The sequence below is a fragment of the Numenius arquata genome, chromosome 9 (assembly GCF_964106895.1).
Source record: "Numenius arquata chromosome 9, bNumArq3.hap1.1, whole genome shotgun sequence".
NCBI classification, from domain to species: Eukaryota; Metazoa; Chordata; class Aves; order Charadriiformes; family Scolopacidae; genus Numenius; species Numenius arquata.
This window is the reverse complement of record NC_133584.1, coordinates 40,558,694-40,581,863: the sequence shown is the minus strand read 5'-3', so window position 1 is coordinate 40,581,863 and position 23,170 is coordinate 40,558,694.

Here is a 23,170-nt window from a genome sequence, read left to right as displayed (position 1 = left end):
ATAACTAAGAAGGGAAAAGGCACTTTATCCAAGGTAGGAAAAGATGTGACAAGCATTAATATATCTCTTTTTTTTGTTTGTTTGTTTTATCACTACTATATTCACAGGGAAGTGCCATTGCACTGCACAGGTAAAACCATTTCTCAGTTAAATCCCCGTGGCCGTGTTGGGCTGAAGCCGGGGAGGTGAATTACTGCTGTCGCACGGCTCTGCCGCTGGTAAACCCACTGCACAATTTGCCATTGAACAGGCGATGCAGGCACAGAACATGTGAAGAAGGCAGCTCCCACCCGGTGTCAGTGCCCCCAGTTTTACTGGTGCCATTAATTACCCTTACAGCAGCACCCGAGACTTCAGCTGAGGCCGGACTTCCACACGTCTAACCCAAGCAAACATGCATGGTCTAAAATGAAGGGCTTCTCAGCAAGGGCATGAGGGTTACGCTGCCAGAACCACCCCCAGGCTGCGTGGTACCTCCATCTACTGCCATGGCAGACACATAATAAACTAGGCAGCCAGCTCTGCGCCACACAAAGTGTCAGGGCAGCTGAAGGACAGAAGAGAACCCACTCAAATGATCTCATTCTTCAGCCTGCAGCACATCTGCTGTATAAAAAGACATGCATGTAATGGAAAAAAAAAAAAAAAAAAAAGGATGTTCTTGTTTGTGTTCTGTTCTTAGGTTGATACACAAATTAAAGGCTCAGTGTCACGATGACATCGCCACTGCCTAGTAAGTGACAGGGTGTCCACTGACTGGTGACTACTCAAGTTCACCTTCTTGGTCTGTGGCATATTTGGAGCCACACAATCTGCAATTCTACAGTCTCCAGCTTTAGAGAAAAATAATGCTCTAAAGTGGTCATTTTGATGCAGAAACACAATTTCCAGAAGATGTGTGAAAAGATGTCAGAGACATTGCCTTCATTTTATACTTCCCCAATTAGTAAATGAGTGTTACCTTGAGTTATTGTCCCAGGCTGTCTGTCCTGATGGAAGAAGACAGAAATTCTGCTTTAGACAACTGAGTATGTATATGTGAAAGAGTTTTTCATAAAACATTCAAGTGAATTTAATCAACTTTATTTAGCGCAAAGATCAAGCTTGAATTCTCTCTGATATTCATTAGCAATGCCATTTATCTCCAACAGCTCTCCAGTCCACAGTAGATCTATCTGAAGAGAATACCAGCGATGTTTGATTTTCTGATTATTTAATACTTTCATTTTGCTTGCCTTTAGGAGGTGGACTCTGGCATAAAAACCAAACAGTTACAAAATCTCTTGGGATTCCTTCTCAAAGAATAAAATAATTAACTTGATATATCAAGACATAATTCAAAGTGGAGAAGTTATTGCTGTTAGAAGCGGATTAGTTTAGTTAAAATTGTTTGGCATCAGGAGATACTAACCTGTATTTGGCTGATATTAGAGGTAAAACCAAGCAAATAAATTTTACGAGATGGCTTTTAACGTGTATTTGTAAAGAAGGTCTAATATTTGCTAGCTTAAACAGTACTTCTATTTAAATATTTTAACATGCTAGAGAAGGTAAAAAGTAATTCCTGGAGCGTAATTTCTCAAACATAACATTTTATGCGCCAAATGGAATCCATTGCGGATGCTTCTCAAAAGCTTTGCAAAACTAAGTAAAGCAGCATTAACCTCCCCGAGCTCACCAGGCCCCCGACTTTCATCAGCATTCAATTGTTGATGAATTGCCAACATTTTTGAAGTAAAAGCCATATAAACAGAAGTACAAATATGTTTAAAATGTAAATGCTTTTTGGAGGAGATCACGGAAGAGATTAAATACCTCAGTCTGGCAAAGGATATAAGGATGTCCCTTGAACCGCCCTTTGACTTCAATAGGACATAAACATACGCTTGAAGTTTGGCATGCTCAGAGCTTTGAAGACTGAATTCGCGGGCAGGTTTGAGAACTGCAGCACAGAGCAGTATCCTGCCCAGATTTTGGGAGCCCTGCCACGGCCTGAGCCTGCAAGCTGGAGTTAGATGTCTATATAAACATGGCAAACTTAGGTAGGGTCCAAGCACAAGGCACACTGACCGTGGGGAGGGGACGGGGGTGAACTTAGCTAATAGGCAATCAGGAGGAAAAGGTCTTTAGCTTGTCTTAACTGTGAATTTGGGCTTCTTACTGTAGTGGATGCAGAGCTGGGACAGGCTCATACAGCCAACCCCCTTTAGGAGTCAGGCCCCCACAGGACCACACTGGTCCTTCAGAAGAACATGCAGAGGGAAGGTACATCACCACAGGGTCCTTCATGACAGTTGCTGTGCAGGTGCCTTTCCTTCCTCTGCTGAAGAGCATTTGCTCTAACAAACAACAGCACAAAAGGGGTTAGGGGTGGTACCTTCCAGTCGTATCTTGGGTGGCTCCCAGTCCACCTCTGTCCTTCCAGCTGCAGGGAGGAGGAGAAGCCGGGCATGTTCTTGTGCACCCCCATGAGGTTTGGATGTCTTGGTGCTCGACGCTCCTCAGCCTCACCCAGCTGTGGGGAAACCTGAAAGCTGACCTTCCAGGGAGCCACAGCAGGGAAAGGGACAGGCACGTGGCCGTCCGTGGTGCCCAGCATGAGGCGGCAGCTGTACTGTGGAAAATTTAAATGTTGGATTTAGATTTTTACAGGAGCAGATAGGTTACCTACAGATGCCCGCACCTTCTCCTGGATGCAGTCCCAGCTTTTCACCTAAAGGTGATTTTCAGCCCAGGCCCAAATCATTAGCGGCAAGTTGAAATGTACCCGTTCCGTAATTAATTTCAATTACAACTTCCTGCTGCTTCACTTCATGCTCATGAGGCTTTTCAGGCCCGTACCTTTACTGAAACTCTCCGCACTCAACTTCCCTATTGCCTGTCTGGTCCTCCTCTGCCACTTACAGTGGTACCAGAGAAAACTTTCAAAACTATTCAAAGCAATTCTCATGAAAAAAATACATACTCCTCACGAGGTTCATTTGCATGATACAGTAAAATGGGAACATCTCAGTGGTCAAGTTATCATTTATTTTATTCTAGAATGTCTTCTGAAAGTTATATTATTACACAGCTTTTCTCTAACACAAGAGCTCATATTAGCATAGTAATAGCACTGAAAACAGCTAATGAGTTTACATTCATGTTGCATGGGGGCAGGAAATCAGTTAATAAAAATACAACTGCCCCAAATCATATGCATTGATTAAAAAAGCAATAAATATGGCATATTGAGGGTGGTGGTGGGGGTCACGCTGTATTTCTTCAATCAATGTGATTAAATGCTTTCCAGATGTATCATTCTTATTTTTGTCAAAGGGATCAAGTATTTTGTTTCATTTCTTGTAAGCGAAGGCAGAAGATGGAATATTCCAGTAGATGATTTTTTTTTTATTTTAAATGTAAACAGAAGGCTATAGATAATGGAGGTAATTTGTGGGGAAAAAATGTGAAAAAAATTGTAAAAAATGACCTTGTAAACACTGATTTTCTAATCTTCTTCAATTTAGCAACAGTTGTGGGGGGAGGAGAGACAGTTCTTGGAGGGAGTGAGAAAGGGAAATGGGAGCAAGAACAATTTCAAAATCAAAAAAGGTAAAAATTTCAACCTGATTCAATTTGTGGTTTGTAATGTTGCAATGAGTAATCTGAAGACTTCAAAACATTCAGCTGTGTAGGATGCCCCTTAGTGGTTGAATACAAACACTGTTGACAGAAGAAATAACATGGAAAAAAACCCCAAAATAATATTTGTATTTATTAACTGAGAACAAAGGGTTTTAAACACTAACATATGTACAGAAGAGTCTACAAAGCCATGTTTACATAAAACATCAGAAACAGTTGGAAAAATGCAAACCAATACTAAGAGAACATTCCTGAATAAGCTGGTGCATTCATTGAGTGAGAAGAACAAGAAAACAAGGAAAAAGGAGGGAAAGGAGGGTCAGTCTCTATTTTTATTTTAATCAGAATCGATATTACGGCATGAGTGGGCTTTGCAGAGGAATGTGATCAGATATTGAACTCTGCAACGAAACCCAAGACAACATTTTTACTGATACTTTCTAGAGCATGGAGTTTCTGTAGAGAATTCCGAAGTTATCTGGTCCGGTGCCATGGTCCCTTCCCAACACCATATGGATGGTGTCGCCTCCGGCCGTCTCTGCTGCTGCAGAAGGCTGCCAGCTTGGGTTACGATATACAAACACTTCTACACAAAAGGCATCAAGAAACGTTTAAGGTTCAACAGGAAAGGTTAGAGTGCACAAATTCTGTAATACAAACAAAGGTCCGTATCTAGATAGATACAACGGCACAAAGAGTCTAGCAGAGATTATTTTTATTTGGTCTAACTCTTTTCATGAGGAATGTACTGCTTCTAAATTTTCCTTTGCAAAACCAGTCTCCACATAGGAGTCAATTTGCAAAAGCTGCAACAAGGTGACACTAACGACGCATGGCACCCCCATCGATCTGTTTACACCCACCCCGACTTTAACCGCAGTTTATACCTTTAGATCTCTCTCTATCTATACACTGGATAACAAAGGAAGTCCATTGTATTTACAGGCGGTTCGTTTTATTTGGAAATCTGATGCCTCTGCTAGCTGCCATTCTTTTTTTCTTTCTTGAAGAAGCCTCTAATTCTTCCATCTTTTTAACTTCACATGTAGAAATCACGGCTGCAAAGCGTCTCGTTGCCTCCGCACCGGTAACGGAGGCAGAAAAGCCACGGATCAGCACTACTGACAGAAGTCTTTACTGCTTGGATCACATCCCAGCGCAGCTTAACGGGTCAAGGGAAGCCTCTTATTTTGAGTTAGCTGGTGTGTGCTGTAGCTGGATATACCGATCCCAAACATTCCCAGCAGCAACGCCGTCCGTTGCAGCAGCGTGTCTGATGAGTTGATAACGATTTTTCCTGCAGCTTGAGTCTATGGGAGAAACGGGGCAAGTTACGCGCTGATTCAGCTGAGTGCAAGACAAAAAGCAGCTCTTTGGAACCTACAAAGTACTTTGTTCTTCTCCATGTGATTTAATACCCTATGACTCTGCTTTCTGCTCAAGGGCATCGGGCCCAAACTATTGCACAGTTTGGAAGGCCCCCTTTTTATCACTTTTTGTAAACGAAAGGACACATTTCTGATAACGAGTTTTCTTTCATTTGTACCTCATTGATTTGGGTGACTTTCATGGGGTTCCCTGCGGCTGCTTGGCTGAGAAGGAGAGCTGGACCAAGCGTGGGGGCTTAGGCGTAAAGGAGAAGGGATCCTCTTGTTCCGTGAGGTACAAAGATCTCCTCCTTCCCATAGATCAGCTACTAACACAGTGATGCTCCCTTGAATGTTAAGTTATTCATTCAGGAAGGCAAGGCTAAAAGGGACCAGTAACATCTTTTATTAGCTCCACAGGTCGGACTAGACCCAGCCGACAAGTTTTAACACAGTCTCTTTGTCAAGACCAACAAAGAAGCAGTCAATGTCAATCAAAATAAAGCTAAAAAATTAATTATTTACTGATTAGATGAATAACAACGAGAAAAGACATTAAGTTACTGTGGCTTGCCTAGTACATATGATACACTGACCAAGAAGCAGAAATACAGTTGCATGGACTCCCTTGAGAGCAAATCACAAATCCCTGCACATATTGCTGCTGTGAGTGAAAACACATCATGCATCTTTCCAGTTGCAGCATTTCTTATATGAAATTATGACTAGGCCTCAAATAATGCTTTTTTAAAATGCTTTCCCTTGCAGTCCATGGACGGAAAGCACGGCACCACTAACAGGAGGGACAGATTCCAAGGAGCCTGATTTTCACTTCCAGATTCTAGGTTTTTTATGTGAACTTAAATCATCAGAACTCAGCGCTCTGCCCTTGGTAAATGTGGCTGATAGCGTGGCTACTTCAGCAGCAGAATAAATAAACACAAAAGAAATTTCAGATAAAATTGCTATGTAAGATGGTATCAAAAGATACGCAGGGAGGTGTGAAAGAAATTCATTGTGAGGACTGAAACACAGTATCCTTAGCTCAGCCTCTCAGCTATTCAGCTATCACCTCTCAGCCACTATAGTCTATGATTTTGGATGCAGATCACATCGGTAAGAGCTGTGAGATTCTCCAACAAAAGGATATATATTCTGCAAATATCAAAGTATGGAGTACAATAAGGAAGATGCTCTACTTATACATTTTTTGGCTGTTTTATTCTCAATTATTTAGCTGATTTACAACATTTTCTATGCATGCTTTTATTTTTTCTTCATATAACGATCAATATACCCTGGTCCCTCAATATTCCAGAGGTCAATGCTGTTTGAGGTTTCTTTATCATAACCACAGAGGCTGCCCAAAGTGTTTCACTGACAGCTCATTTGAGTTGCTTAGGAATCCATCACTCTCCTTACCGCTAACGTTTCCCTACTGCCCCAAACACACAAAGCCATTGCAAGAGAAAATGATGGAGAAGTTGTTTCTGTTTAAGCACAGCAGAAACATAAACTCCTTCCAAGTATTCTGCATTCGGTATTCCAGCATGATACCAATTATCAAGAAATATCATAATTCATTTACTTTTCAGCAGAGGCTTAATTAAGACTTCTTTGAGTTGTTACGCAAGTTAACCCACCAGAAGCCAGTGTTCCCTAGGGTTAGTCATGCAATAATTTGAAATAAAATCAGTGTGAGCAAGAGAAATACTGGTATTTCAAAGATCTAATTAAAAGGAGAAAAAAAGAGACAAAATTTTCATACCTGCAGCAACCTTATATACCCCGGTGTCATTCTCCGGAGAGGAATAACCATGATTTCTGAGTCTTCGTGGAATTTCAGCCCCTACAATTTTAGAACACAGAAAACATTACTAAATCCCAGGGATTTTTCACAAGTTGGCCCCTCGATGAAAAAGAAGATTAAATCTAATACGGTTTGCTACAATGCCAAAAGCACTCCAAGAAGCACGGTATGCAAACATTTTTATTTCCCCCACCTGATGCTCTTTCCCTCGAGCCTTTGACACGCGTAAGGTCCCAGGGGTATATAAAGTCCAGCCGAGTTGCATAACGTGTCAGATGGGATCTGTCTGCACCACTTAGGTGTTGGCAGGGCCGTAACCGTCCCGCCTGGGGCAAGGTATGTCTTGCAATATTGGAAACCGCTCTAGGAATGCCTGAAGCTCATTAAGAGAGCAGCGCGACAGCTGACCTCCTTAAGAACAGAAGGGCCTAAGCCTGCTTTATAGATAGCACTGGACATAAAAAAAGGAGGTCATTATAGCATTTGGTATCGTAGAGTGACAACGCAAATAGGATTGGATGGCTTTTATGTAACTTAGAGCATATATTTATACCCACAGGACGACCTGACTGGGTGGGAAGCTTAATGCAGCCATGACCCGAGTTGAAAGGATGTGCTAATGCAACGGGGTTATTTGAAGGCACACTGAAAAGTAACTTTTCTTTTCTGATAGTGTTCTCTTTTACTCAGCATTACGCATGTTCTTGTCCCTTTCTCTGCTGCTAAAGGTTTACCACTAAGAAATACTTAACCTAATACTTATTATTACTGTTATTACTATTTTCTATTAACAGTGATTTCTTTTCACCGAAGTGAGCCCGGATTCAGCTCTGCTCCTGGGGTCATATAGTTCACAATGTGAGACATGGGGGCAAAATCTAATCTATAAAATTAATTTACCTTTCTTTTAGGAGTGTCCACGGATAGACTGTACTGAGAGCTCCTTTTTCCCATTATCAATACATAAACCTTGAACAAGGACAGCAAGACAGACTTTGGCTCCAGTTGCAGTCATAGCTATAAACATGCAGGGTAAAAATCTTCAGGTGGTGTAAGTCAGTCAGTAGGGCACGAGTGTTCACAGTCAGCCCACATGGGTTTTCATCACAAGTGCTCCACAGAACAGCGCTGATTTACACCCCTTTAGTCTCTGCTATGGCAGCCTAAAGCGCTCTGAGAAATATTCCTGCTGTAAAAGACCAGAAATATGAAAAGTTTCTGCTTGCGGAAACACTCTACATTAGGTATTCCGCAACAATACCACTTTATCAAGAATTCTAACTCATTTACTTTTCAGCAGATGCTTAATTAACGTTATATGAAGGAACAGGGCTGTTTTCTTCCGAGGCTCTGGCTTGCACAGCGTGCAGCGGGCTGATCCCGTTCTCCTCTGGCCACACCGCGTTTATACCACAGGGAGCTGCGCCTCATCCACGAAACAGGTAACTTGAGTTGAACTCGTCCTATAGCGTTAATCTAAATACTAAATCTAAATACTAAAAAACTATTTTTTGTAGCTATTTAGTATTATTAGTAAATTTTAGCATTTTTAGACTGGGAACCTGCCAATCTGTTGTGGTTGTTTTTTTTTTTTTTTAAATATGCAACTTGCACAGTGACCCCACGCTAAACCTTCAGTGCCTTATACCCCAGCTACAGGAAATATTGTATTGACAGCAAACAAGCGACACAAAATTGGGAGCTGACTGAAGTTAATGGAAAGCGTATGAGTAAATACAAGTCCCTGTACCTGCCCAACCGCATTTGGGATGAAAATCTATACCATAAAAAGGCAAAGGCTTTTTTTCTTGTCCTTGTTCTCACCGTACGCCCCAGGCGAACCTTCCTGCCCACACGGGAGAGCGCCGGGGCTCGCTGCCCACAGCAGGACAAGGCTGATGCTGCAGAGTCCATGTTCTGCTGGAAATACACAGAACCCTGAGTTTTTCCTTTACGTTTCCAGCCTTGTCTGCATTCAAAGTAAAACCTACTTACTGCAGTATCGGAGTTTCAGGAACTGCAAAAAAACCCCGTGTTACTAACAATTTCTGTCATTCTGTGTGTAATTCTTTCCATGGGGAGAACGGCAGTGAGATTCCTGTGGCACGGTATTCAGAAAGGGAGAGCTTTCCAACCAAGTTTCTTTGTGCAGAAAATAAAAGGGAAGGGAAAGAGTACGCCTTGAATGCCACAGCTGTCTGTAAAAATGATTACCTGGCCACGCTCAACGCAGCTGAATTGTAGAGCGTTTTCTGTAATCGCAGGTGTTACCAAATCTGTATTGCTTTCCCGAGGACTCTGAAAGAATATCCCTCCCAGGCTGTTTCAGGAGAACTCTGAACAAACAAGGGGCTGCCTCCGTTCCTGTCGAAGTTCAAGCCTCTGAGAACTGAGTCCCGACTGCCACAACGCAGAGATGGACGTGCCCCTCCTGGGCAGGGGACTGGCAAACGGAGCAGGAAAAGCAGAAGCAGCAAGGGGCTCTCTTGGCAAACCCACGGGGATCCCACGTGCCGTGCAGACCGCTCGCCTCATTCCTCTGCTAATGCCTTCGCTGCTTGGTGGGGACACTGTTTTCTCATGGGCATCAAGCAGATAAGAATGCAAATGATACGCTGACATCCTCCTCATCCCAAAATGAAAGGCGAGGGACACTTTGAACCCAGCTGTCAATATTCACCACCTTGTGCTCTATTTCCACTCAGGAGAAATCAATAATGAAATTAGATGTTTCTTCACTGTAATCTTCTGCCTTTGAGACCAGGAAGGGCTGTTTCCCCAAATGCAGCACAAACCAACCAACAGGAACTTCTTTCCACAGTGTTAGAAGCCCCTCCTTGACCAGCACTCCCCGAAAAGCAATCTGTGCTGCCTGTGAGTGCATCCCTGACTCTCCGGAGCACGGTGCATGGACACTCACGTTAGCATTGCCCACCAATTGTTAGCATTGCTCGGTGGCAAACAGCAGGGCAAATATGGCAGCATGGGGCCCAGGCTCCTGCTCTTTCAGTAGTTTTTGTGGCCCACACCAAGCCCGTGCTGTTGACCACTCCAATACAGATGACTCAAATATTTAGGCTGAAACTACACTGTAATCATACAATCATTTAGGTTGGAAAATACCTTGAAGATCATCAAGTCCAACCATAAACCTAACACTGCTGAGTTACCACTAAACCATGTCCCTCAGCACCACGTCTAGGTCTCTTTTAAATACCTCCAGGGATGGCGACTCAACCACTTCCCTGGGCAGCCTGTTCCAATGCTTGACAACTCTTTCAGTGAAGAAATTGTTCATAATATCCAATCTAAACTTCCCCTGGCACAACTTGAAGCTGTTTGCTCTTGTCTTATTGCCTGTGACTTGGCAGAAGAGACTGACCCCCACCTCGCCACAACCTCCTTTCAGGTAGTTGTAGAGAGTGACAAGGTCTCCCCTCAGCCTCCTCTTCTCCAGGCTGAACAATCCCAGTTCCCTCAGCTGCTCCTCACAAGACTTGTGCTCTGGACCCCTCACCAGCTTCGTTGCCCTTCTCTGGACACGCTCCAGCACTTTAATGTCCCTCTTGTAGTGAGGGGCCCAGAACTGAACACAGTACTCAAGGTGCAGCCTCACCAGTGCCGAGCACAGGGAGACGATCACTTCCCTAGTCCTGCTGGCCACACTATTTCTGTTACAAGCCAGGATGCTGTTGGCCTTCTTGGCCACCTGGGCACACTGCTGGCTCATGTTAAGCCGGCTGTCCACCAACACCCCCAGGTCCTTTTCTGCCAGGCAGCTCTCCAGCCACTCTTCCCCCAGCCTGTAGCGCTGCATGGGGTTGTTGTGACCGAAATGCAGGACCCGGCACTTGGCCTTGTTGAACCTCATCCCATTGGCCTCGGACCATTGATCCAGCCTGTCCAGATCCCTCTGCAGAGCCTTTCTACCCTCAAGCAGATCAACACTCCCACCCAACTTGGTGCCATCTGCAAACTTACAAACTCATCATTCATGGACTTGTTGCTTTCTCTATGTGCCCCAGACTTCTTTAGCTTCTCTTTCACAGACAGCTGCTTCTCCCATCATCCTGAATTCACTTTTGTCGTGGTTTCAACTTTCAGATTCCTAAATATGTTATCTCCTAAAATCAGGCTCAACTTTCCGGTTTTCCTTGCTACCTGTCCTCCATACAATGATTCTGATTTTCCATCTCACTTCCCCAGCTACTTTCCAGGATATTTACGATTTTCTTGACGAAAGGGCGGCTACGTCAATATTTCCCTCTACACCAATACTTCAGCTTTAGCATCAGAATGTCTCTTCAGAAAAGCGACCCGTACTGCCAGTCAGTTCTTGCCATCGCGGACCCTTGCAGCTGCAAGAACAGCAATGGTCTGGGGCACTCGAGAGACTCTGGACGCTAGTGGGCCCTGGCTCTCACCCCTATGGCAGTCCATTGCGTATGTTTAGACATTCTATTTTCTCTCTGCTTTCTTATATCCGATTTCTAAAAATTTTTGTAGCCACCCTGAAGCACAGGGAGGGAGGAGTAAGGTGAGATGGTAGCGTGTGTGTGTTAAACCAGAGGCAATGGCAGGTGGGGAGAGAAGTTTCTCTTACACCTGCGTGGAAGCCCAGACTATGGAGCTGCAGCCAAAACGTGGTTGCTACACAAAGGATGTCCAGACAGGTTCACACGCGCAAGGATCCATTGGCGGGGTCTGCAGCTGGTGGCATGCATGGAGTCTAACATGGAGAGTTGCTTTTGGTGAAAAATGGAAACCAAAGAGGAAGGGGAGGCAGAAGGGAGGGAAGTGAGATAAAACAGAAAAGGGGGAAAGGGAAAACTCCTCAGTGGCCAGTGAGAAGTGATGGGGGGCCCCAGGTGATGGGGGTCCCCAGGTGAGCAACCTCCCCAGAGCTCCCCTCCAGTGCAGCAGGGTCACCCCAAAACAACCCTTGTAGAAAGAACTCAAGTCTCTTTGGGACCTGCTCACACTGCTGCCAGTGGTTCCTGCTTGTGATGCTGTTATCACTGACTGGTGTGTACTGGCCGGGGCTGGTGTGTGCTGACCGACTGCTACACTCCATGCACATGTTACAGAATCACAGAATCATAAAATGGGACCTTAAAGATCATCTAGTTCCAACCCCCCTGCCATGGACAGGGACACCTCCCACTAGACCAGGTTGCTCAAATCCCCATACAGCCTGACCTTGAACACTTCCAAGGATGGGGCATCCACAGCTTCCCTGGGCAACCTGTTCCAGTGCCTCACCACCCTCACAGTAAAGAATTTCCTCCTAATATCTAATCTAAATCTCCCCTCTTTCAGTTTAAAACTGTCACCCCTTGTCCTATCACTCCGCTCCCTGATAAAGAGTCCCTCCCCATCTCTCTTGTAGGCCCCCTTCAGGTACTGGAAGGCTGATATAAGGGCTCCCTGGAGCCTTCTCTTCTCCAGGCTGAACAACCCCAACTCCCTCAGCCTGTCCTTGTGGCATAGGTGTTCCATCCCTCTGATCATCTTCGTGGCCCTCCTCTGGACCCGTTCCAACAGGTCCATGTCCTTCCTGTGTTGAGGACTCCAGAGTTGGAGCTCCAGAAGAGGTCTCACCAGGGCAGAGTAGAGGGTCAGAATCACCTCCCTCGATCTGCTGGCCACACTTCTTTTGATGCTGCCCAGGATGCAGTTGGCTTTCTGGGCTGCCAGCGCACATTGGCGGGTCATGTCGAGCTTATCATCCACAAGCACTCCCAAGTCCTTCTCCTCAGGTCTGCTCTCAATCCATTCTCTGCCCAACCTATATTTGTGCTTGGGATTGTCATGACCCAGGTGCAGGACCCTGCACTTGGCCTGGCTGAGCTTCACAAGGTTGGCATGGGCCCACCTCTCAAGTCTGTCCACGTCCCTCTGGATGGCATCCCTTCCCTCCAGTGTGTCGACCATGCCACACAGTCTTGTGTCATCAGTATACGTGCTGAGGGTGCACTCAATCCCACTGTCCATGTTGCTGACAAAGATGTTGAACAGCACTGGTCCCAGTACTGACCCCTGAGGAACGTCACTTGTCACTGGCTTCCACTTGGACATTGAGCTGTTCACCGCAACCCTTTGAGTGTGGCCATCCAGCCAGTTCCTGATCCACCGAGTATTGTATTGTACAAATGTAATTTAATAATAATATGTAATTTAATAATAATAAATGGGTCCCAAGCAACGGTGGGAGAAGGGGGGAAAGGCAGGTGATTCTACCGCTGACAGCAGCCACTTCCTACAAGAACCCACCACAGCCACATTACCGGCTTTGCTGGGGCAAGGCCACAAGAACGACAGCGTGAGAGCAAGAATATGAGACCGAGGAGGGGAACATCCTGCCCCATGGGTGGCTGGGGTGACGGGCACCCCCCACAGCCAGGGGAAGGTGGGCTGCACACCTGCAGAGAGGAGGCTCTTGCCAGCACGAAGGCACCTGAGGCAACGCGGTGGCAAGTGTGCACGCTCACAGGCATCAGTTACTTGTGACCCACTGTATGCTCAAGCGGTTGGAGCTGATGTCTCCCAACAGTTGTTGCTCCTACCCAATGGATAAATATTGCAGGTAGAACACTGCAGGGCTTTGCCTATGTGCAGTCACATTTCTGAACAACACACTGGTTTAAAGCAAAACTCTCCACCGGCTTTGAGGGTCACTAAGCTTGATTTACTCTAGGCCTTCCACACTGATACAGGGACAGCACTTTAAAAGAGGATTTCCTGTAAAGCATACACAATTTTCATTCTATACCTGGACAACAATAGCAAAACTTTTTTTTTTTTTTTTGAAGCCATGACTTCGAAAATAATTCAGATATTTAAATAAAGAAGTACTTTCCAAAATTAATCATCCTTAAAGAGGCCAGGGTGGAGGAACAGGGCCAGAATTCTGAACCTACCCATGGCTTCCACTGTGGCTCTTTGTGCGCGATAGGAGTAAACACAAAGTGCTGTCACTGTGGGCAAATAAATAAAACAAAACACATGAAGAAAACAAACCAGCAAATCTTCCTCTACACACAACCGTATGACTAATCCTGGGCTTTTTTGACTTCAATGGTTATTAGATCTGAGAGTACGTCCTCACAAATCATTCTGTGCATTACTTAAAAATTAAAGCTAAGCTAAAAGGATTTTTGCCTAAAAGGTAATGAAAACACCAGGTCTGTAGGGGCAACAGGACTGGGCACTGTCAGCTCATAGAAGAAAGAGATGATCCTGCCCCAAAGAGCCTACAATCCATGGGGAGGCAGATGGATACCACCAGATGGAGGAGCACAGGGAAAGAAAGAGAATATATCGCTTGGCATGCAAGGCAACGTTCTCAGCTCGCTCACAGTCAGATTGTTTCCAAATTTTTGTAGGCGTTGCAGCAAAGCACAGTGCTAAGGAGGAATGTGAAGGTGGTTAATTAATTTTAAGATGATAAAGCAGGCAAGGAACGGGAACAATGTTAGTCATATTGTTGCATTACACAGTAATATCTTTGCGGAGCACAAAATTCAGGAGATGCATTGGAATATGTTGATGACAGCAGCAGGAAATACTGTCAATAAAAGAAGACTGGAATACTGTGTAGATGAGCTGAGACACAGACAGATAATTGCAGATAGTTCAGTCCTCAAAGTCATCTAAGGTTACGGATAGAGAGCAGCAAGAGACGGCGTTGCTGAGGCTTATGGAGTTACCATTGAAGTAGCTTAAACTACTCATTTATTTCCTGCTGAGAATTGACTCGTTCACTTCCCACAGCTCCACTGCCAAGCGGATACTCCTGTATTTGCAGTCTGCCTATCCATAACGCTTTGATGCCATTGAGGGGTGAAATAATAGAAAGAGACAAAAATTTAACAGCAAAAGACTTAACAGCAGAAGATCAAGTTAATTTCTGCAACAGAGAAAGGAGAACTTCTGCCATGAAAGAAAATTTCGTGTTAGAAATTGCTGCAGTTTGTATCTGTTAGAAACTACGGGGGGAAAAATAATAATCCTGGAATGTTTTTTTGAAGTATTTTGAAAGCAAAGGCAGGTAAGCGCTACTGTCACTGGCAGCAGGGACGGTGTAGCACAAAGGCACCAGCACAGCTCACCTGGAACCCGGTTCTGGTCAAGCAGGGCTGGATCCCTCTCTCCTAACTCCAGACACGGCAAGGGCAGATGCCGGCAGATGCCTTGGAACTAGCTGCTCTAAAGTCCCACTGTAATTTACCTATTCCAGAAGTTTATGTTAAGATCAGGGAAAGAAGCGATGCTTGATAGTGCGGTGAGTTAATACAGCTGGCGCAGACACAGACATCAATAGTGTAAACGCAGCCAGTCATGTGAACCGCACCTCACTCATTAGAGCAGGAGAATTCAAAATAAAGCTGGCATGAAGAACGGCTACTGAGATGACCAAAGCAAATGAGAAGTATGCATTACAAGAAGAAGCTATAAAAAAGTGTTTAAACTCACAAAAGGAGGATTGTCAAACCCTCCCGCTCCTCTTAGGTACTGACGAGCAGTGATGATGTACTTGAACACTGATTTCTGCCTCATTCCCCAACTACTGGATGCGGTCAATAGCCTGGCTTCATCTCCCCTCGCTCAGGGGAGGTCTTCATAGAGGGAAAGCAACACTGGTAAAACAGAGCGGCTCACTACACATGGAAAAGTCAACACATGTGAAGGAACGCATTTAAGACCCTGTATAAACAGGCACTATCTGATCTGATGTGCAAGTACAGCATCTTGATGGGGGGGACACCATCTCCAATGTTCCAGTAGACAGTCACTGTCCTACAGAACATTGCCAGTCCTGACTGCTACTGATCCATAAGTGATCAGTTGGGTGAATAAACTCACCGTCAGTTTTTCTGTAGCTAAGGTGTATACTAGTAAAGATGTATTTATTCATCTTACAACTGAAAACCAAAAAGACCCCACCATAATGAAAAAATCCAACCCCAAACCAAGAAGATAAACAATGGGCATTAATAGACTCAGAGTCAGGTCTGAAGACCTTAATGGAAGCTTGCAGCTTTCAAAAAGGTGCTGCTACACTCACGCCACCCACTGGCAACTCTGATTGTTTGGGACCTCCTAAACGATTTGTGCAAGTTTGCAGAATCTGTAGGTTGGACTGCAACAGAAACCTGGCCCAGCAGACACGGGCAGGGAGAAGCTTGGCTGCCTCTGCCGTGCAAGTGACACTGCATCGCAAGCACTTCCCTGCTGTGTCTTTTGTTAATACCCACTCTTGGAAAGTGGGCTGAGTGTTTTAAACACGTCGCAGAATAACGGCTGCCTTTTGAGCAACAGGTTTATGCCTTGCTGCTTCTGAGGCAGCTTCAGAAATCAACCAGCACAACACAAAGCAGAGAAGCTGGAACACTATGGGCCATCCTCGTTGGCCTGAGAATTATCTGGGTGCACATTCATGGAAAGATTTATCTATAGCCATTATTATGGGAAGGTTCACATCTGCCAGGCAGTGGACAGGCTTCCAGTAGAGGTCCAGAGTCCTATTTAACACTGGGAACAGTTGGCAACGGAGCTCCTTCTTTCTCACAAGTGTAATGCACTGTCTTGCAATGATCCCAGTATTCAGAGCACGTACCAAGCACCTCAGCAAGTTAGCACTCTGGAAGGACACGCAATGCAGTCCTGACAGTTTGTGAAGAAGGTGGGTATCATCACTTAACATAATGTAATTTTTCAGCTACCAAGGTACTGCTGATCTGACTAGGGAAGCCTACGGCACACCTGTGGACGTATCTGGATACATAAGACTCACAAGACACATCATTACACAAGAAGAGCACATCCACTTCTGTGACTGTGTGTGCCAATTAGCTGCTATTAATCCAAGACTGTATTATTTGTTGCCCTAAAGGAGTGACATACAACGGCTGCTACTTTGCTAAGAAAGAAGGCATTAAGCTCTTTCCTGTGAACAACCTACAATTTCCTTTCCATTTAGGAGAGATGGAGCAAAGAGGGGTGAGCTTGTTAAAGAGCAAGGCATGTCCTCTCCCTCTGCTCTGCTCCCCAAAGTCCACTAAAATGGGTGCCTACATCAAGACACCCACCAGCTATTGGCTCCAGTGCCAGGCTGAACACGTGTTCCTGGCTAGCCAGTCCTCAGGGGGTGCTTTTCGCTGCAAGAGTTGATATGAGAAATTGTATTACAATCTGCGACGAGAACTCTTCACGTTGTGTCCTTTGCTGCTTCTGTGCCTGATGAGACAAAAAGCTGGACTGTCAGATGTCATGTCCTCATGGGCATGCTTCATTCCGTCTGCAGAGTGTCCCAGACCACGAGAGGCTCTGTTGCAGCAGCCCAGGTATCTTCTGCAGCTGGATACACAGTGTACAGCTACACTGACCTGGGTATGGCTGTAACACGTCCAACGCACCTACACACACAGCCCAGAGCCTTCTGAATTTGAACCACTTGTTTGTAAAAAGCTGGACGGATCATTCCCAGCAGTTCTGTATTGCTGTTGGGAAATCTCTTCATCATAAGCTGATGCCTATGCAACTAACTATCGAGCAGGGTTCTTCCTCCTCCTCCTCCTCTCCGTCCCACACTGCAACCCTGTTACACACATGCCAAATCTTCACTGTGAATCGCACAAATAAGGGAGCTTAAGAAGCAGCCTTCTGACATGTAATTCCAGAAGTGCAGGTATTTGGGTATGGCAGCAGAAGACAGAAGATCTCCTGCAATGACAGAGATCTCCTGCAATGCCTGCGAATGGCTGGGAGGCTTGCAAAAACCTGCCATATTTCATGTATGAGAAAGACCCTAACATACAGTATCCTGCGCTTTTCTGTTGCTAGGGAAACAGTTTTTTTTTTAGTTTGTTTCAGAGCACAGCCACAGTGCGAAAAAATAGCCACAGGAGGGATGTTTGGGGTACCAGGACCCTGGAATGGAAAAGGATTCATTCTGAGAAGATAATATACATACATTCAAAGCATGACCACAATGTTGGTTCTAATTCTAAAGCACTGTTTCACAACAGAAGGATACAACTTCAGTCAATCATTTTACTGGTATCTCACTGTTCTTTTCAAACAAAATTTTCAGATAGCCAAAATGTGTGGGTTCCCATATTCCATATGGCTTTATAAATTGTGAGTCATGAATCCTACAGTTTGTGGTTTTTTTTCCCTTTTTTTTTAACCCCCAAACTTTAAGATCTACACTTCAAAGAAGGTGATCCACCTTCTAAACAAACCTGTACAATCTTCTTTTTGGAAGGGCTGGGACTCACTCTACATGTGATCACAGTTAAAATTAATCTGGAGCTATTATCAAAATGTAAAATTTTATTGTCATTTACCATTCCTGCATAAGCAAATGTATCTGAACATCGAGAGGTTCTGAAGTCTTCCTTAGTGGTCTATTAGGAAAGTTACTTACGTTTAGTGCTAGTGGATATCTTGATCTGTAACATCCAAAAATGGTTTCTAATTTAGAAACTGTAAATGCTTTGATCCATCCTTGCAGATACAAAGGCCTGAATATACATTGCTATATGCTGCGTTTTTCCAATGCAACAGGGTAATGAATTACTCCACCCAAAACACAAAAGGTGTGTAAATTCTCTTGTAAGACTTTAAACTGCAATATAAAATGATGTAAGTTACTGGAGCCTTCCAAGTATGATAGAAAATGCTTCAAAGCTTTAAATTAAATTACATAGCTTTAGTAGGAACCTTGCTAGTTGAATTTCTATTCTTGCACGCTTTCTGACACGTCCCCTTGTTTTGTTTCCTTGTAATTGCCTTCACACTGCCAGTTGCATATGGTTCCCACCCCTTACTATCCATATTCCTATTGAAATGTTCTAAGCCCTTAAAGAAACATCTATTATTTCTGGCATAGCATTGTGCCAGCACAGTTGTGGTTATTTAACAGGACTGGTAATCTATTTTTAGGTATAATCCTGTGTAAAGGTACATGTCTTATGTTGTGAACTTTCTAGCTGAACACTGGAAGATTCTTTCATCAACTTAAGAAGAGGCCAAAACAATCTATGCAGGAAATAAAGCATGAAAAGTACATTAATCAAGAGCAGCTTTTCTATAACATTTACTTTTTCATTAGGTAGTTTTTATTCTGATTAAATGCTGTGGCTGTCTGACTGTGAGGCCAAGCAGAAATGATTGAAACAGAATTCAAATTCCGTAGGAGTGGAAAACAAACCAAGAGGGGAACAGTAGTGAACATTTGCACTTAAGCGTGATGCACTGGACTCAGCACGGAGCTCTCTCTTCAGAGATCGTATTTCCCGTGGCACAAACTAACAGCTCACTAGGACCAGATGGTATTCACCTAAGAGCTCTAAACCAACCGAAGGATGAAATGACACAGCTGCCAGCCGTGGTGGGTAACCTCTCAGTGGGAATTGGCTGTGTCAGGGGCCGGGAAGGTGGCTAATTTGTACAGAGCATTCCAGGGGTGATCTGAGGAACTACAGACCAGCGGACCTGGTCTCCTCCTGGGCAAATCAGTAGGGACCATTGCAAGGAACAGAATGAGCAAACACATGGAAAAATGTATCGGGAACCACTCCATTAAGCTTTTGTAAAGGGAAGACATACTTTACAAGCCTATTGGCTATTTTTTTGAGGAATAGGCAAATAAGCAGACAAGGTGTACTAAAGTGCATTTTTAAAATTCAGTCATTAAAAAAAAGCTCTTATAAGGGAAGTCTCATGGGCTAAGAAGATCCTCATTTGAATGAATAAGCAATTAAAAGATATGAAAAAGTAAAAAAAGTAGGAATGCAGAGTTTTGCCACTGGAAGGAAATCACCAATACAATCCTATGGGACTTCGTTGCCAGGATCTGTGCTGCTCAGCAAAGTCCTACATGACCTGGAAAAGGTGATGAATAATGGGGGAAGAGAGACTGCTGATTCCACTATGTTTATCACAGGGACTAAAATTGAAAGCTGACTGTGCAGGGCTGCAGAACAGCACTACCATCATGAACAACTTGTGGTAAAATGGCAGATGAAATTCCGTGTAGGGTTTTGCAACGTGGTGCATGTAATTACATAAAGTGATAAGGACTATTCAGGGAAGAAATAAAGAGTTCTATGACGATGTCAGCTCAGTACTCAGTCAGGGGTCAAAAAAGCACTGAATTATTTGGAAAGGACTAAGAACAAATCAAAGCATACTTAAAAATGCATGGTAAACCTTCTCCCCGGCTTCCTTACCTCCTCTACATGTCTTCCTCTCCCTCTCACATTACTGTGTTCTTACCAACACTTCCACAGTCTTCCCAGGCCTGCAGACAAATGCAGGTGTGAAATACAAGCTGTTGGGATGTTTTTTCCTCACTCAGAGTTAGAGGGAGGGCTTCCTCTGATCTTCCCATACTCCCTCTCCAAGGCAGGACATGCACAAGGATTCACTGCCCCACACCACCCCAAAATACAAAGGAAAAAAATACTTCTTCTGAGTTTTTTACCTCCTTCCTCCATTGTAGCCTTGTCAACAAGACTTTTACCGATTATCAGACACTGACTTCTCCAGTTCAGAGGTGGAGAGACTTCTTTCAGTGCATGGCTTCCCTGTGAAGTAGGAGATGCTGTGGCAGATTGTCCCACCTTGAAATTACTTTCAGAGCTCATTGCAAACTCCTCCCATTTCACAGCTTGTAGGAATCTCAGCCAACCACTTTTCCTTAATAGCAAGGTGGTACTGCTAGTTAAACATGGTTCAGTCTTACCTCTCACTTAGGGGAAGTTTGTGTCAACTTTATATGAAAACTGGAGCACAGGTACTACAATAGCCAGCGGGTGCAAATGCCCTGGGTGCTTCATCTTAAGATTTAGCTCTGACCAGCTTTTGCCTCTGATGGGAAACTGACTCCAGCTTGAGAGACATGTTTATGGATTCCCACTCATTTGAGCCAAAGACAGATATTCAGTTACTGGGACACACACTGCTGCAATCCTTGGCTCGTACCACTTCAAAGACCGGTGCAGAGTTCAGTTCAGGGGGAACAGAGCTGATGGGCTGCAGGCTGGAAGCTGCTCTTCCTATAGGATCTACAAAGACTTTCCATTAAGGTACATATCAATTCGTTCCTATGAACTTCTGTACAAAAGCCTTTCCCTGCCAGAGACTGGTCTATAGGAAGTGTCCAATTATACAGGTTATGCAGAATCCTCCTTTGCTCGGTTCCCCACAGTCTGAAGCACTGATCTTTGTTAACTCAGTGTCACGTATTTTTGTGAGCGTTAAAAACTCAGCGGAAGGCTGCGTGTAGCACAGTGGAAAAAAGATTGCCCGTCACTATAAAAATGCAAAGCACAACCAAGGGAGGGTGCTTTAATTTCAGATAGACAGCTGTAAAATTGCTTAGTAAAGATAGTTGGAAATTTGTTTGTATTTCTTCCCAAATTGCAATGTAGAGGTGAATGGCTGTGTACTGATAAAGCCATCTGTCTTGTGGGTGCCTGGAGGAAGACTCTGCACCAAAGCAATATTGCCAGTTTTACACTTAATATCCTGGTGCACAATACTCTTGAGCTGAGAGTTGGACCGCAGTCATTTCCGCCACCTTAGGGCATACCACAGAACAGCATGCTCCGTTGTAATGATTCTTGCTCACAAGCACAGGCTGCCAGATTGGGAAAGGGAATTAATATCCCTGCAGAGCATAATGGCAGTGCAAGCACATCACTCCATGCACTGAGATAATATTCAGGTCCACGGACTTAGACTTGAACTCAGAGAAGGAACTGCAACTGCGGGTAGAATGCTTTTATTGAGTAGTTTTTTCGGATGACTTGCTTATCCTGGATAAAGAATAACAATTGAGAGATTCAGTTAAAAAAAAAAGTGACAAAGACTGGCCTGGTTTGGATTTCTAACAGACAGTTTTGTGGGATTTGCAGTATTAAAGGGTTCTTTTCAGACTTCTTTGGTTGGCTTCAAACAAAATACTATGCAAGAGACTGATGTACAAAGCATCTATGATTTCTGAATACCAGTAATTCCTACGATTTCTGATGCCTCAGAAAACTGGAGCTGCATCGAGGTTGAAAGATAGGACCCCCAGTTATTATTCAGAAAACTAATTATCCTCTTAGGGATACTTGCTCAATGCCATCTCATCTTTGTGACTTTTACCTCCCAAGTTTCCCACAACTCTCATATCCATGAGAATGCAGTAAAGGTCTGTGAACCAACATCGCAACCTACAAGGGAAAAGCTACACTCACGTAGTCCCATCTCTCCTTTCCTCTTGTTCACATCATCTGGGTACGTCACTGTCGCCAGCCACTTCCCAGGATCCACCCGTGTCCAGATTCTCATCCTATGGTCCCTGCAAGGTAGTTTGAGACTGCTTTTCACTCTATAAAATAGGGCAAGGCCTTGCAAATTATGGAGTGAGTAGATGGGCACTGGATTTGTAGAAACACAACAGTCAGCTTTTGTGTCTCAGGTACCCTGACAAGGACACCTGAAATGTTTTTTGGCTTGATATTGAACTTTGATGTTTTTTGCTTATGCTTAAGGGAATCAGACTGAAAGAAGGGATGCTGTCAGCGTATTTTGACAGAAACACTTTTTTTTTTCCCCTACAGCTTCCAGTGTAGGAGAGAGTTAAGGAACCTTTTGGAATCCTACAAGGCATGCTCTGTGTTAGCACAGAGCCAGAATCAGGGAGCTGGAGGCTCTAGGCTGTTTGTAAGCGAGGGGTTTATACAGCCACAGATCAGACTCTGGCTAGGGAAATTAGACTTTCTTCAAATATAGCAGCAGAACTGCATTCACCAGCTTTATTCACACTGAGAAAACCCATGTATTGCTCTGAAGATCTCTTATCTTTGGCTCTTTTTCTTTTGTAATTTCTTCTGCCTCTTAACTGTGGGCTCCTGCAGCCGGTGCAGGAGTCGTACTTCCAACTGCAAGTTGTTTTAAAATGATTTTTCTTTCATGTTTAGGTGCTGTACTAACTGGCCCTACTGTGACTTTGCTGGTTACTGGGCTGCTATGCTGTTATTACTCCTTTGTTTTTCCATCGTGTAGCTTTGGGGCCAGCCTGTTAAACAGCCTTGACTAAAGGGAAACATGAGGGTGATGAACCACTGCAATGAAGTGGGAATCCCACCGGCGGTTCTGTCTCATACAAGAATCCTCCTGAGAATCTGCTCCTGCTTCTCTCTGGACTGTGACAGCTCTGGGCAGAGTAACCGGGACTCCTCTCTGCCATTTCTAGCTCCAACAGAAAACATTAACGCTGCCTGCATTTTGATTCATGATACCAACTGCAACTTGGCACTCCCTGAGCAGCAGAAGTTGGGAGACTAAGCTGAAGTTCGATGAGTAT